Source organism: Taudactylus pleione, unplaced genomic scaffold, assembly GCF_031769625.1.
Source record: "Taudactylus pleione unplaced genomic scaffold, aTauple2 ptg000903l, whole genome shotgun sequence".
Lineage (NCBI taxonomy): Eukaryota > Metazoa > Chordata > Amphibia > Anura > Myobatrachidae > Taudactylus > Taudactylus pleione.
The window spans coordinates 2456670-2469506 of NW_028285304.1; the positions used below are offsets into that span (position 1 = coordinate 2456670).

The window sequence follows — 12837 nt, forward strand, 5'->3', positions numbered from 1 at the left end:
TGCCCCATGTTTATAGCAACTTATTTTCTTTCATGAGCATAGAAAAAGGACCAGAAATGAGGAGAAACGAGAAGAGTAAAGTTACGAGAGTCCAAGTGGATGAATTCTATAGGGCACTGGCACAATAGTCAGACCTGTAACACAGCTGGATTAGCCATGTTATATATAAACATACTGCCCAGCTGTCCCCATTGGGGGAGGAAAGGGAGATTTGAGAGAACTGTTAAGCACTCGGCAGAGGGTTAGACTGTGGGATTGGTGGGTTAGGCACTAGAGGAAAGGTTAGGGTTAGGCTATGAGGGGGGAAGTTAGTGTTAGGCAGTAGGGAGAGGGTTAGGCTGCGGGTTTGGTGGGTTAGGCACTAGAGGAAAGGTTAGGATTAGGCTATGAGGGGGGAAGTTAGTGTTAGGCAGTAGGGAGAGGGTTAGGCTGCGGGTTTGGTGGGTTAGGCACTAGAGGAAAGGTTAGGGTTAGGCTATGAGGGGGGAAGTTAGTGTTAGGCAGTAGGGAGAGGGTTAGGCTGCGGGTTTGGTGGGTTAGGCACTAGAGGAAAAGTTAGGGTTAGGCTATGAGGGGGGAAGTTAGGGTTAGGCATTAGGGGGAGGGTTAGGCTGCGGGATTGGTGGGTTAGGCACTAGAGTGATGATTAGGGTAAGGGAGGGGAAGTTAGGTCTAGGCACTAGGAGGAGGGTTAGGCACTAGAGGGAGGGTTAGGCACTAGCGGAAGGTTTAGGGTTAGTCATAATGGGAGAGTTAGAGTTAGGCACTAGGGGGAGAGTTAGGGTTAGGCACTAGGGGGAGGGTTAGGGTTAGGCACTAGGGGGAGGGTTAGGGTTAGACACTGGGGAAGGGTTAGGGTTAGGCACTAGGGGGAGGGTTAGGGTTAGACACTGGGGAAGGGTTAGGGTTAGGCACTAGGGGAAAGGTTAGGGTTAGACACTAGCGGGAGGGTTAGGTACTAATGGGAGGGTTGCTGTAGGGCACTAGGGGCAGGGTTAGGCACTAGGGGGTGGGTTACGGATAGGCACTAGGGGGAGGGTTAGGCACTAATGGGAGGGTTACGGTTAGGCACTAGGGGGAGGGTTAGGCACTAAGGGGAGTGTTAAGCACTAGGGGGAGGGTTACAGTTAGGCACTAAGGGGAGGGTTAGGCACTAAGGGGAGGTTAGGCACTAGGGGGAGGGTTAGGCTGCGGGATTGGTGGGTTAGGCACTAGAGGAAAGGTTAGGGTTAGGCTATGAGGTGGGAAGTTAGGGTTAGGCTGCGGGATTGGTGGGTTGGGCAGTAGAGGGATGGTTAAGGTAAGGGAGGGGAAGTTAGGGCTAGGCACTAGGGGGAGGGTTAGGCACTAGCGGAAGGGTTAGTGTTAGTCATAATGGGAGAGTTAGGGTTAGGCACTAGGGGGAGGGTTAGGGTTAGGCACTAGGGGGAGGGTTAGGGTTAGACACTAGGGGAAGGGTTAGGCACCAGGGGAAGGGATAGAGTTAAGCACTAGGGGAAAGGTTAGGGTTAGACACTAGCGGGAGGGTTAGGTACTAATGGGTGGGTAATGGTTAGGCACTAGGAGGAGGGTTAGGCACTAAGGGGAGGGTTAGGCACTAGGAGGAGAGTTACGGATAGTCACTAGGAGGAGGGTTACGGATAGGCACTAGGGGGAGGGTTAGGCACTAGGGGGAGGGTTAGGCACTAGGAGGAGGGTTACGGATAGACACTAGGGGGAGGGTTAGGCACTAGGAGGAGGGTTAGGCACTAAGGGGAGGGTTAGGCACTAGGAGGAGGGTTACGGATAGGCACTAGGAGGAGGGTTACGGATAGGCACTAGGGGGAGGGTTAGGCACTAGGAGGAGGGTTACGGATAGGCACTAGGAGGAGGGTTACGGATAGGCACTAGGGGGAGGGTTAGGCACTAATGGGAGGGTTACGGTTAGGCACTAGGGGGAGGGTTAGGCCTAAGGGGAGGGTTAAGCACTAGGGGGAGGGTTACGGTTAGGCACAAGGGAGTGGGTTAGGCACTAATGGGAGGGTTAGGCTTAGGCAATAGGGGGAGGGTTAGGTACTAGGGGGAGGGTTAGGCACTAGAGGGAGGGCTAGGGTTAGGCAATAGGGGAAGGGTTAGGTGTAATGTTACTTAGAGCATTTTAACCGTTATAACTTTAAACATGCCAGCAATTATAAAGGTCTGTAAGTTGAAGCAACAAAGTACTCCAGCAAACATTACTCACACTGATGGGATACTAAGGATCAGATCAAAGTTGCTGACTGTATATGCGGGACTCTCCACCGAGAGCGGTTCAGGTAGCAGGTGCACATGCCGGGAAACCATGAATTGTGTAAAAGAATCACAGGCCCTGATCAGTTGTAAAATGCTGCCTTTCGCAGTGTGAGATGGAGGCCACAATGGAGCGATTCACAGTAAATGGCGCCATCATGGTCCCGCCCACTGCGCCGCAGAAGTGGATGGGATGCGAGCGAGTTGTCTACTCTTCCGTGAGTGCGGCCCACAATACGCGAGTCTCCCGGACGTTCTGCGAGAGCAGGCGAGAGTGGATCAGAGATAACCCGGTGGCAGTGTCACGGCTTGGAGACTGGAGGATATAACTTTATGTACTTGTGTTTTCTAGGATCCGTTCGATGTGCTCTTTGTAATTACTCTAAGCTTTTAGGCAGGAATTAGCAAAGCAATTAAACAGCTTTCTTAGCGCTGAAAGATGTGTGCGGCTGACATTTAACGATCTCTCTGTGTGACATGAAGGTCACATTGTAATTCTCACCACTTCATAACGCGGAAATGAACCCACAAACCAAAGTTAGGGTTAATTAACTCCACAAAGGGCTGCAATTACGGAGGTTAGTGCCTCTTTACAATGGCGCTTTTTTTTTTTTTCCGACCGTGAATTGTACCAAAATGGCTGCACACTGTGTCACATTTCCCCGACACAAAGGAACGTCTCGGGACGGGACCTGCGCCTTTTCACACACGACATGCGATCAAAACATGTTTTTATACTTCAGATAATATGGATCAATTCACATTTGGCAGATTTCGCTCTCCCTACGGGTAAGAATTCAATGCTACCAATGACCTTTGTGATAAGTTCTCAGGGATTTAAAGAAAACAACTTTAAACCATACTTGGATAACTTTGAATAAGCATTTCGGGGAGATTGTGGAAGCAGCGCCTGTGTGCTGAAGGGGACGTGTAGTGCTCCATCTGGAAGGTGTGTCATAAAATTGTCATATATATATATATATATATCTATCTATATATATATATATATATATATATATGACTGACTGGATGAAACGCGTTGGGGACTCCTGGTTCCACCTTCTCATGAACTTTACCTTTCCTTTTTATCCAGATAAGCTATTCCTTTTTATCCTCATTCAGTAACTTTTTTATGAACCATTGTTTTATTTCAAAATTTTTTAATTGTTATCTTTTATGTACTGCCCTATGTGTCAGGGTCAGGTCTATATTCTGAATTAATTATTACACTGACATGCACAGTACTGCAATATTCCGCACTTTTAATTGTATTTATTTATGTATATATATTTTTGCACTTTTTTGCACATTTATCTTTTATACTAATGGTTTTAATGGTACACATTAAGTTTTGATTCATGTTAAAAAATTTGCACATTTGGCGCTCTACATCAGTTCCGATATTCACACACACACACACACACACATATATATATATTACAAAAAATGCCTTTATCTTGCGCTAAAATAGCAATGCTGCACATCAAGTAGCTCCTCTGTTAGCTACCTTCCGGGAGGCAGCAGCCAGATCGGAAAAGCAAGGGGGCGTGGCTGGCATTGGGGGCGGAGCAGGGGACAGTTTGGCCCCGCTCCCGCTACACAATGCCCAGATTTCCGCAAAATGAGGTGATTCAGCGTGAATCGCGTCATGAGCCACCCCCGCTTTGGGGGATTCTCTCATAACCGCGAGGTGGCCGGGAGAATTGGGAGAGTTGACATGTATGAAATGGGCCTGACGCGAGGCCACGTCCCAGTGACTCATGTCACACCCCTGTGATGTATGACCATGCCCTCTTTCCCATGCGCAACAGGGGCTGCGGGGGGACTGCCCGAAAAATCGTGGGCCTCCCACACCTTCCATGAGAATAGGCAAGCATGGCTTGGAAACAGTTCCCTTGTAACGCAGCACGCAGTTTCAATAAATCAGCACACTTGTTTGGGCACAAATCACCTGTAATTCATCACACATCCTTGGGTAAACAGCGTCTCATGTAGACCCATCAGTGTGCTGGAGACCAATGGCCATTTTCTCGTAGCCCATATTTTCCAGCATTAACCCCATTGGATAAGGTGAAAGTCATCTCTGGGGAAAACATGCGTTGTTTTGTCCTATCAACTTGAGGCCACCACGGGACACGTAGAAATAGAGGTAGATAGCATCCTTATTTTCACAACCCTTTTAGATTGTGAGCTCTCTGTGCCGGGAGCTCTGCTTCTTTTTCCCTATGTCTTTCATACTCGGCAAAAACATGGCTCCTGGACACCTGATAACAGCCGTAGTCTGGGCCTAATTCAGACCCGCTCGCGAGCGTAGGACGCTTGCAAGCTGGTCGATGGTGCCCTAATGCGCATGCGCACAACGGAGGGAGCTCCGTCGTGCGTATGCGCGAGACCCGCATAGCGACAGCCAAGCTGTCGCTCCGGGTCTCGCCCCAAAGGGGGCATGCTGTCGATGGTGACTGACAGCACGCCCCCTTTGGTGGGCGTGCCGGAGTCGTGGCTGCCAGACGGAGGCGTTCCCATGGGAACGCCTACCGTCTGGGTCCGGCCCCACTGACATCACTAGTGATGTCAGTGGGAGTGATTTTGGCTCTGATAGAGCCAAAAGCACTCCAGGGCTTGCGGCAACGAGACCCCACCGCAGGGTCTCGTCGCAAGCCCGATGGTTGCGATGGTCTTGACCATCGCGACCATCATCATGGACGCTCGCATCATGGACGCTTATCACCCACAGCTATGCGAGCGTTCAAGAGGCCGCTCCATTTTTAGGTAGGAGGGCCCTGATTCAGAGCGAGCGCTCTTGTCAGAGCGTCCGGCTCTGAATCAGGCCCTCTGTCTCAGAGATTACAGGACCTGTTCCGTTCAATCTTCCATTTCTATTTATTAAGCTCAGAGTGACTGCGAGACGGTTAGTTCTATCCCTCATTAATTCTGCCGAGTGTTTCATTGTGCCTCTTATTAATTACATATTATCCCTTAATACTTTATAGAGTGTAGAATGAAGACACAGAACTCACTTGGCTGTAATAAGTCTGCATGATAATGGAGAGAAGTGGCAAGGAACATCAAAGGGGCCTTTCTCTCGCTGAGCACAGATAAAACACCTTAGAATTATCCTTGCGAACTCCTGTTGTGTTCTGTATTCTTCTGCAGTGTCAGTAAATAACCTGCGTGTGCTGGCTACTATAGAAACAAGGCCTTATTACAGGGCACATTGGCCTGGTGCTTAAAACGTGTCTGATATATTCCCCTCGTTTCCCAGGTCTCACAACTTAAAAATGACAGATGACTCCGTCCTAAATAATATAGGGACCCATTTATAGCAAGGCTGGGCGGGCGCAGGAGTCATTTTCAGTACGAAGATATCAAATCGGGCTTTGTGCTGGGAGACCTTGTGATAACGGATCAGGCGAAGTACTGACAAGCAACCCAGCAGCATCCTATGCCGACTGTCAATGGGAATTAGTATTGTCCTTGTTAAGGGAGGAAGTAATATTATGAGGGCCATTATCAATAAATAAGTCCTGGATACATTTATATAAAGGCTGCCGGGGTTTATACAGCCGGCTCGCTGGGGCCGGGAGGCTTGCCTGCCTTTCCGGGGGGCCTGGTGAGGCTCACGAGATTTTCGGGAGGCTCCCTGCCGAATCGGGAGGGTAGCCAAGTATCTTTAAAATGGGAAAACATCTGGATGAGAGTTTAAATCATGAGAGTTTTTTGAGTGTAAAGACATGGGAGTTTTCATGTTCTCAGACTCATCACATTGGCCGAGTTTAAAAAGTGTGAGAGGTTACTTCTAATCCCCCCACATTTTCTAAACTCTCACCCTATTACATTTGGCCCAATCTGTCAGTATTAGAGATGTTAGGGACCCACCTGTATGAGGTCACCTTGACATTATTATGATTATTATTATTATCCTTTATTTATATGGCGCCACAAAGGTTCCGCTGCGCCTTACACAGTACATAAATGAGCACATAAGAAAAACAGTTAATAGTAATACAAAACAATGTAGGACAAGGACATGGTTTATACACATCGCTGCATAACACAAGCAGCAGGGCGTCAGCAACCAAGTGTTAGGTGTCGTTGTGGGGAGTTAGGAGTAAATTATACTATAAGTAGGGATTGGAGAAGCACATGAGGACGAGGGCCCTGCTCGTGAGAGCTTACATTCTAAAGGGGAAGGGCAGACAGACAGGGGCGACACAGATGGGGTAGATAGTGAGGAAGGAGCATGGAGCAGTGGGTTAGGATATATGCTGCAGAATGTGTGTGTATAACATGACCTGATGTTATGTCAAGATCAAGTCCTTCATTCATCTGTCTCTGACAGAAAATAGATTTTGTTTATGTGTTATTTATATGAGAGATGTACAAAATAAAGTTGTAGCACTTTAATTATTGTGTGTTACATTTTAGCATCTACATACATCCTGATAAAAAATGGATATATTATGGGACTGTCCCGCCATCCTGATACAGTAGTGACTACTTTAATCCCAGCTGCTGGATGCTATGCCATGCTCCAGTGAGTGGGTGCATCTCACATGCTAGACCCACCCACAAATGGGTGCAGCCATGCCCAACATGCTGTGGTCCAATAAGATGTTGCAGTACCCGGGCCCAGAATTTCTCTTGGTAACCCTGGAGGTGACAGGCAGAACCAGGTGGGCATAGTGGTGGGGTAGCAAGGCCATGGAGGGAGGGAGGTGGTTGATAGTGGAGGAACAGGACAGGTGGGGGAAAGAAGCAGAGGGTTGGAAGGGAGACTGATAAGAGAAAATAGGGGGAACAGCAAATGGAGGAGACAAGAGGGGGAGGATAGGGATGGATAACGTAGAGGATTATGTGGGCACTGAATAAGGGGGTGTTTGAAGTCAGAGTGTTCATGCTATGGACGAGGTAATTAGTGAAATGAAAACTGGAGTGGAGGCTGTGTGATATAGAGACAGTGTGATGTGGAGGCTGTGTGATGTAGGGACAGTGTGATGTGGAGGCTGTGTGATGTAGGGACAGTGTGATGTGGAGGCTGTGTGATGTAGGGACAGTGTGATATACAGACAGTGTGGATTAAAGTTGTTAAATGTTTAAAAATAGAGGTAAAAGAACAGTGCTGCCAATGTATGAGCGCAGCTCCGAAAGTGATATATAAAGAGAGGTGTGTGAGTAGTGGGTGCAGGAATTAGTTATTAAATAAATGATTAAAGAGGATAGGTGTGACACAATGGGAAAAGGCAATACAAACAAGAATTTATGTAGTTTGAGGGCAAAATTACAATGTACCAAGCCGATCCAGTCTGAAGTGTTATATCCAAGCAGGGAGTGTAGTAAGGAGTTTCCTGGATAATCATGAAGCAGAAGATGGTGATTTTGGTAATTCACATAAATATGTTGCTTGTTGTCATTCAGAAAGTGGTCTGGTTTTGAGTTTGTTTTCCCTCAGTTTTCCTCCAGTTTAACTCCGGCGTAATTCTGACTTAGTTATCAAATAGTAATTACACTTATAATCTCACTCTTTTCATCTAACACAGCCTACGTCTATGCAGCCTTAGTGAGCATACATTTTTGCCCAAACATGTACTCAGAGCCTTATTCATACACCAGGCTAATTGTTACAGTTTATTAGAAATGTTTTGATTATCAGTAGTGCTTAGAGCAGGAGTGGCCAACCAGTCAGTAAGAGCCCAAAAATATCAGTAGACAAGTTAAAGAGCCGATAGCATGCGCGCGTCGAAGGCGCTCGCCAAAAGTGGGGCAAAGCCTATCTGTCACAAGGCCACCCAACATTTTTGTGCGCACGCCTTTGGTATGACATTTGCAGGAGTGTCACACCCCCATTTTTAGTAACGCTGTAGGCGAGCCCAGCACTTTGAAAATACAAGCCAGATACACTGAAAAAGCCACTTCAGCACAAAATAAACTGAAACAAGCCAGATCCACATAAAATACACTGAAACAAGAACCACATAATATACACTGAAACAAGCCAGATCCACATAAAATACACTGAAACAAGATCCACATAAAATACACTGAAACAAGATCCACATAAAATACACTGCGACAAGCAAGATCCACATAAAATACACTGAAACAAGATCCACATAAAATACACTGAAACAAGATCCACATAATATACACTGAAACAAGATCCACATAAAGTACACTGAAACAAGATCCACATAAAATACACTGAAACAAGATCCACATAAAGTACACTGAAACAAGATCCACATAAAATACACTGAAACAAGATCCACATAAAATACACTGAAACAAGATCCACATAATATACACTGAAACAAGATCCACATAATATACACTGAAACAAGATCCACATAATATACACTGAAACAAGATCCACATAAAATACACTGAAACAAGATCCACATAATATACACTGAAACAATATCCACGTAATATACACTGAAACAAGATCCACATAATATACACTGAAACAAGATCCACATAAAATACACTGAAACAAGATCCACATAAAATACACTGAAACAAGATCCACATAATATACACTGAAACAAGATCCACATAATATACACTGAAACAAGATCCACATAAAATACACTGAAACAAGATCCACATAATATACACTGAAACAAGATCCACATAATATACACTGAAACAAGATCCACATAAAATACACTGAAACAAGATCCACATAAAATACACTGAAACAAGATCCACATAATATACACTGAAACAAGATCCACATAATATACACTGAAACAAGATCCACATAAAATACACTGAAACAAGATCCACATAAAATACACTGAAACAAGATCCACATAATATACACTGAAACAAGATCCACATAATATACACTGAAACAAGATCCACATAATATACACTGAAACAAGATCCACATAATATACACTGAAACAAGATCCACATAATATACACTGAAACAAGATCCACATAAAATACACTGAAACAAGATCCACATAAAATACACTGAAACAAGATCCACATAATATACACTGAAACAAGATCCACATAATATACACTGAAACAAGATCCACATAAAATACACTGAAACAAGATCCACATAATATACACTGAAACAAGATCCACATAATATACACTGAAACAAGATCCACATAATATACACTGAAACAAGATCCACATAATATACACTGAAACAAGATCCACATAAAATACACTGAAACAAGATCCACATAATATACACTGAAACAAGATCCACATAGTATACACTGAAACAAGATCCACATAATATACACTGAAACAAGATCCACATAATATACACTGAAACAAGATCCACATAATATACACTGAAACAAGATCCACATAATATACACTGAAACAAGATCCACATAAAATACACTGAAACAAGATCCACATAAAATACACTTGAAACAAGATCCACATAATATACACTGAAACAAGATCCACATAAAATACATTGAAACAAGATCCACATAATATACACTGAAACAAGATCCACATAAAATACACTGAAACAAGATCCACATAAAATACACTGAAACAAGATCCACATAAAATACACTGAAACAAGATCCACATAAAGTACAGCCCCTCCATGTGTCACTCCAACTCCCTCCCATTCCAGCCCCATTCATGTGTAATTGTAGCCCCCCCCCATGCCACTGCAGCGGCCCCTCATGTGCCACTCCATTCTGCCCCCCCGGAGTTATCTCAACAGGCCTACTCTGCCCTTATAAGCATGAAAGCAGGCATCATCCCCCAGCTCTCAGGCTGCCCCCCACTGGCTCTCAGACAATCGTGCCCATTATGCAGTGCCCCCTGTAGTTCTGCCTCACATGCAGTGCCCCCTCTAGTTGTGCCCCATATGCAGTTCCCCCTGTAGTTGTGCTCCATATGCAGTGTCCCCTGTAAATTTTGCCCCTTATGCAGTGCCCCCTGTAGTTTTGCCCCTTATGCAGTGCCCCCTGTAGTTTTGCCCCTTATGCAGTGTCCCCTGTAGTGTTACCCCTTATGCAGTGCCCCCTGTAGTGTTACCCCTTATGCAGTGTTCCCTGTAGTTTTGCCCCTTCTGCAGTGCCCCCTGTAGTTTTGCCCCTTATTCAGTGCCCCCTGTAGTTTTGCCCCTTATTCAGTGCCCCCTGTAGTTGTTCCCCTTATGCAGTGCCCCCTGTAGTGTTACCCCTTATGCAGTGTACCCTGTAGTGTTGCCCCTTATGCAGTGCCCCTTGTAGTTTTGCCCCTTCTGCAGTGCCCCCTGTAGTTTTGCCCCTTATTCAGTTCCCCCTGTAGTCGTGCCCCCTGCAGCAGTGGCCCTTATGCAGTGCCCCCTGTAGTTGTGCCCCCTGTAGTTGTTCCCCTTATGCAGTGCCCCTTATGCAGTGCCCCCTGTAGTTGTGCCCCTTATGCAGTGCCCCCAGTCCAGTACTTACCTGACCACGCTGGCTCCCGCTGCTCCTGACTGGATCTAGCTAGATCCAGCAGACACGCAGGGCAGGCTCCTCACATAATGGGTGACATCATGACATCACCCGCGTACTGTATCACTGGGAAGGCTGGCCTCTGCAGCCATCAGAAGCTTCTTTAGCCTCCGATTGCTTCAGAGGCAAGCGTTCACAGTTCCAGTGGGGGGCAGCCGCATCTCAAAACCAAAAGAGCCGCATGAGGCCTGAGAACCGCGGGTTGGCCACCCCTGGCTTAGAGTGTGCACCTGCATTTCCTTTCCTTATGTATAATAATATAATAAGAAAAAAACGTTGTGGCTGTCTGTTTGTTCCAAACTGGTGCAAAAACTACTGAACTGATTTTCATGGGGAGGGGTGGAGGGCAGAGGTGCTGGGCCCGCGGTCACATGAATAGGATAGGCTACATAGCAGTCTGTGCACAGGGCACACAGTGACATTGGTGAGATAGGTGTGGCCCCATGCGCGGGGCTGGTAAGGTGTGGGGGGAGGGGCTTTGGACCCGTGGTCACATGAATGGCTACATAGCAGTCTGTGCACATGGCACACAGTGACATAGGTGTGAGTGGTGGGTGAATAGGAGAGGTTACATAGCAGTCTGTGCACAGGGCACACAGTGACATTGGTGTGCGTGGTGGATGAATAGGATAGGTTACATAGCAGTCTGTGCACAGGGCACACAGTGACATTGGTGTGAGTGGTGGGTGAATAGGAGAGGTTACATAGCAGTCTGTGCACAGGGCACACAGTGACATTGGTGTGAGAGGTGGGTGAATAGGATAGGTTACATAGCAGTCTGTGCACAGGGCACACAGTGACATTGGTGTGCGTGGTGGATGAATAGGATAGGTTACATAGCAGTCTGTGCACAGGGCACACAGTGACATTGGTGTGAGTGGTGGGTGAATAGGAGAGGTTACATAGCAGTCTGTGCACAGGGCACACAGTGACATTGGTGTGAGTGGTGGGTGAATAGGAGAGGTTACATAGCAGTCTGTGCACAGGGCACACAGTGACATTGGTGTGAGTGGTGGGTGAATAGGAGAGGTTACATAGCAGTCTGTGCACAGGGCACACAGTGACATTGGTGTGAGTGGTGGGTGAATAGGAGAGGTTACATAGCAGTCTGTGCACAGAGCACACAGTGACATTGGTGTGAGTGGTGGGTGAATAGGATAGGTTACATAGCAGTCTGTGCACAGGGCACACAGTGACATTGGTGTGAGAGGTGGGTGAATAGGAGAGGTTACATAGCGCTCTGTGCACAGGGCACACAGTGACATCGGTGTGAGTGGTGGGTGAATATTATAGGTTACATAGCACTCTGTGCACAGGGCACACAGTGACATTGGTGTGAGTGGTGGGTGAATAGGAGAGGTTACATAGCAGTCTGTGCACAGGGCACACAGTGACATTGGTGTGAGAGGTGGGTGAATAGGAGAGGTTACATAGTACTCTGTGCACAGGGCACACAGTGACATCGGTGTGAGTGGTGGGTGAATATTATAGGTTACATAGCAGTCTGTGCACAGGGCACACAGTGACATTGGTGTGAGTGGTGGGTGAATAGGAGAGGTTACATAGCAGTCTGTGCACAGGGCACACAGTGACATTGGTGTGAGTGGTGGGTGAATAGGAGAGGTTACATAGCAGTCTGTGCACAGGGCACACAGTGACATTGGTGGGTGAATAGGAGAGGTTACATAGCAATCTGTGCACAGGGCACACAGTGACATTGGTGTGAGTGGTGGGTGAATAGGATAGGTTACATAACAGTCTGTGCACAGGGCACACAGTGACATTGGTGTGAGTGGTGGGTGAATAGGATAGGCTACATAGCAGTCTGTGCACAGGGCACACAGTGACATTGGTGTGAGTGGTGGGTGAATAGGATAGGTTACATAGCAGTCTGTGCACAGGGCACACAGTGACATTGGTGTGAGTGGTGGGTGAATAGGAGAGGTTACATAGCAGTATGTGCACAGGGTACACAGTGACGTTGGTGTGAGTGGTGGGTGAATAGGAGAGGTTACATAGTAGTCTGTGCACAGGGCACACAGTGACATTGGTGTGAGAGGTGGGTGAATAGGAGAGGTTACATAGCAGTCTGTGCACAGGG

General features: G+C 46.7%; 1 protein-coding gene across 4 annotated transcripts in view; it reads right to left on the reverse strand.

Annotated features, from left to right (window-relative positions):
- LARGE1 (LARGE xylosyl- and glucuronyltransferase 1) overlaps window positions 1–12837 on the reverse strand; it is a 469066-nt gene that overhangs the window by 35485 nt on the left and 420744 nt on the right. The gene's annotated exons all lie outside the window — the stretch shown is intronic.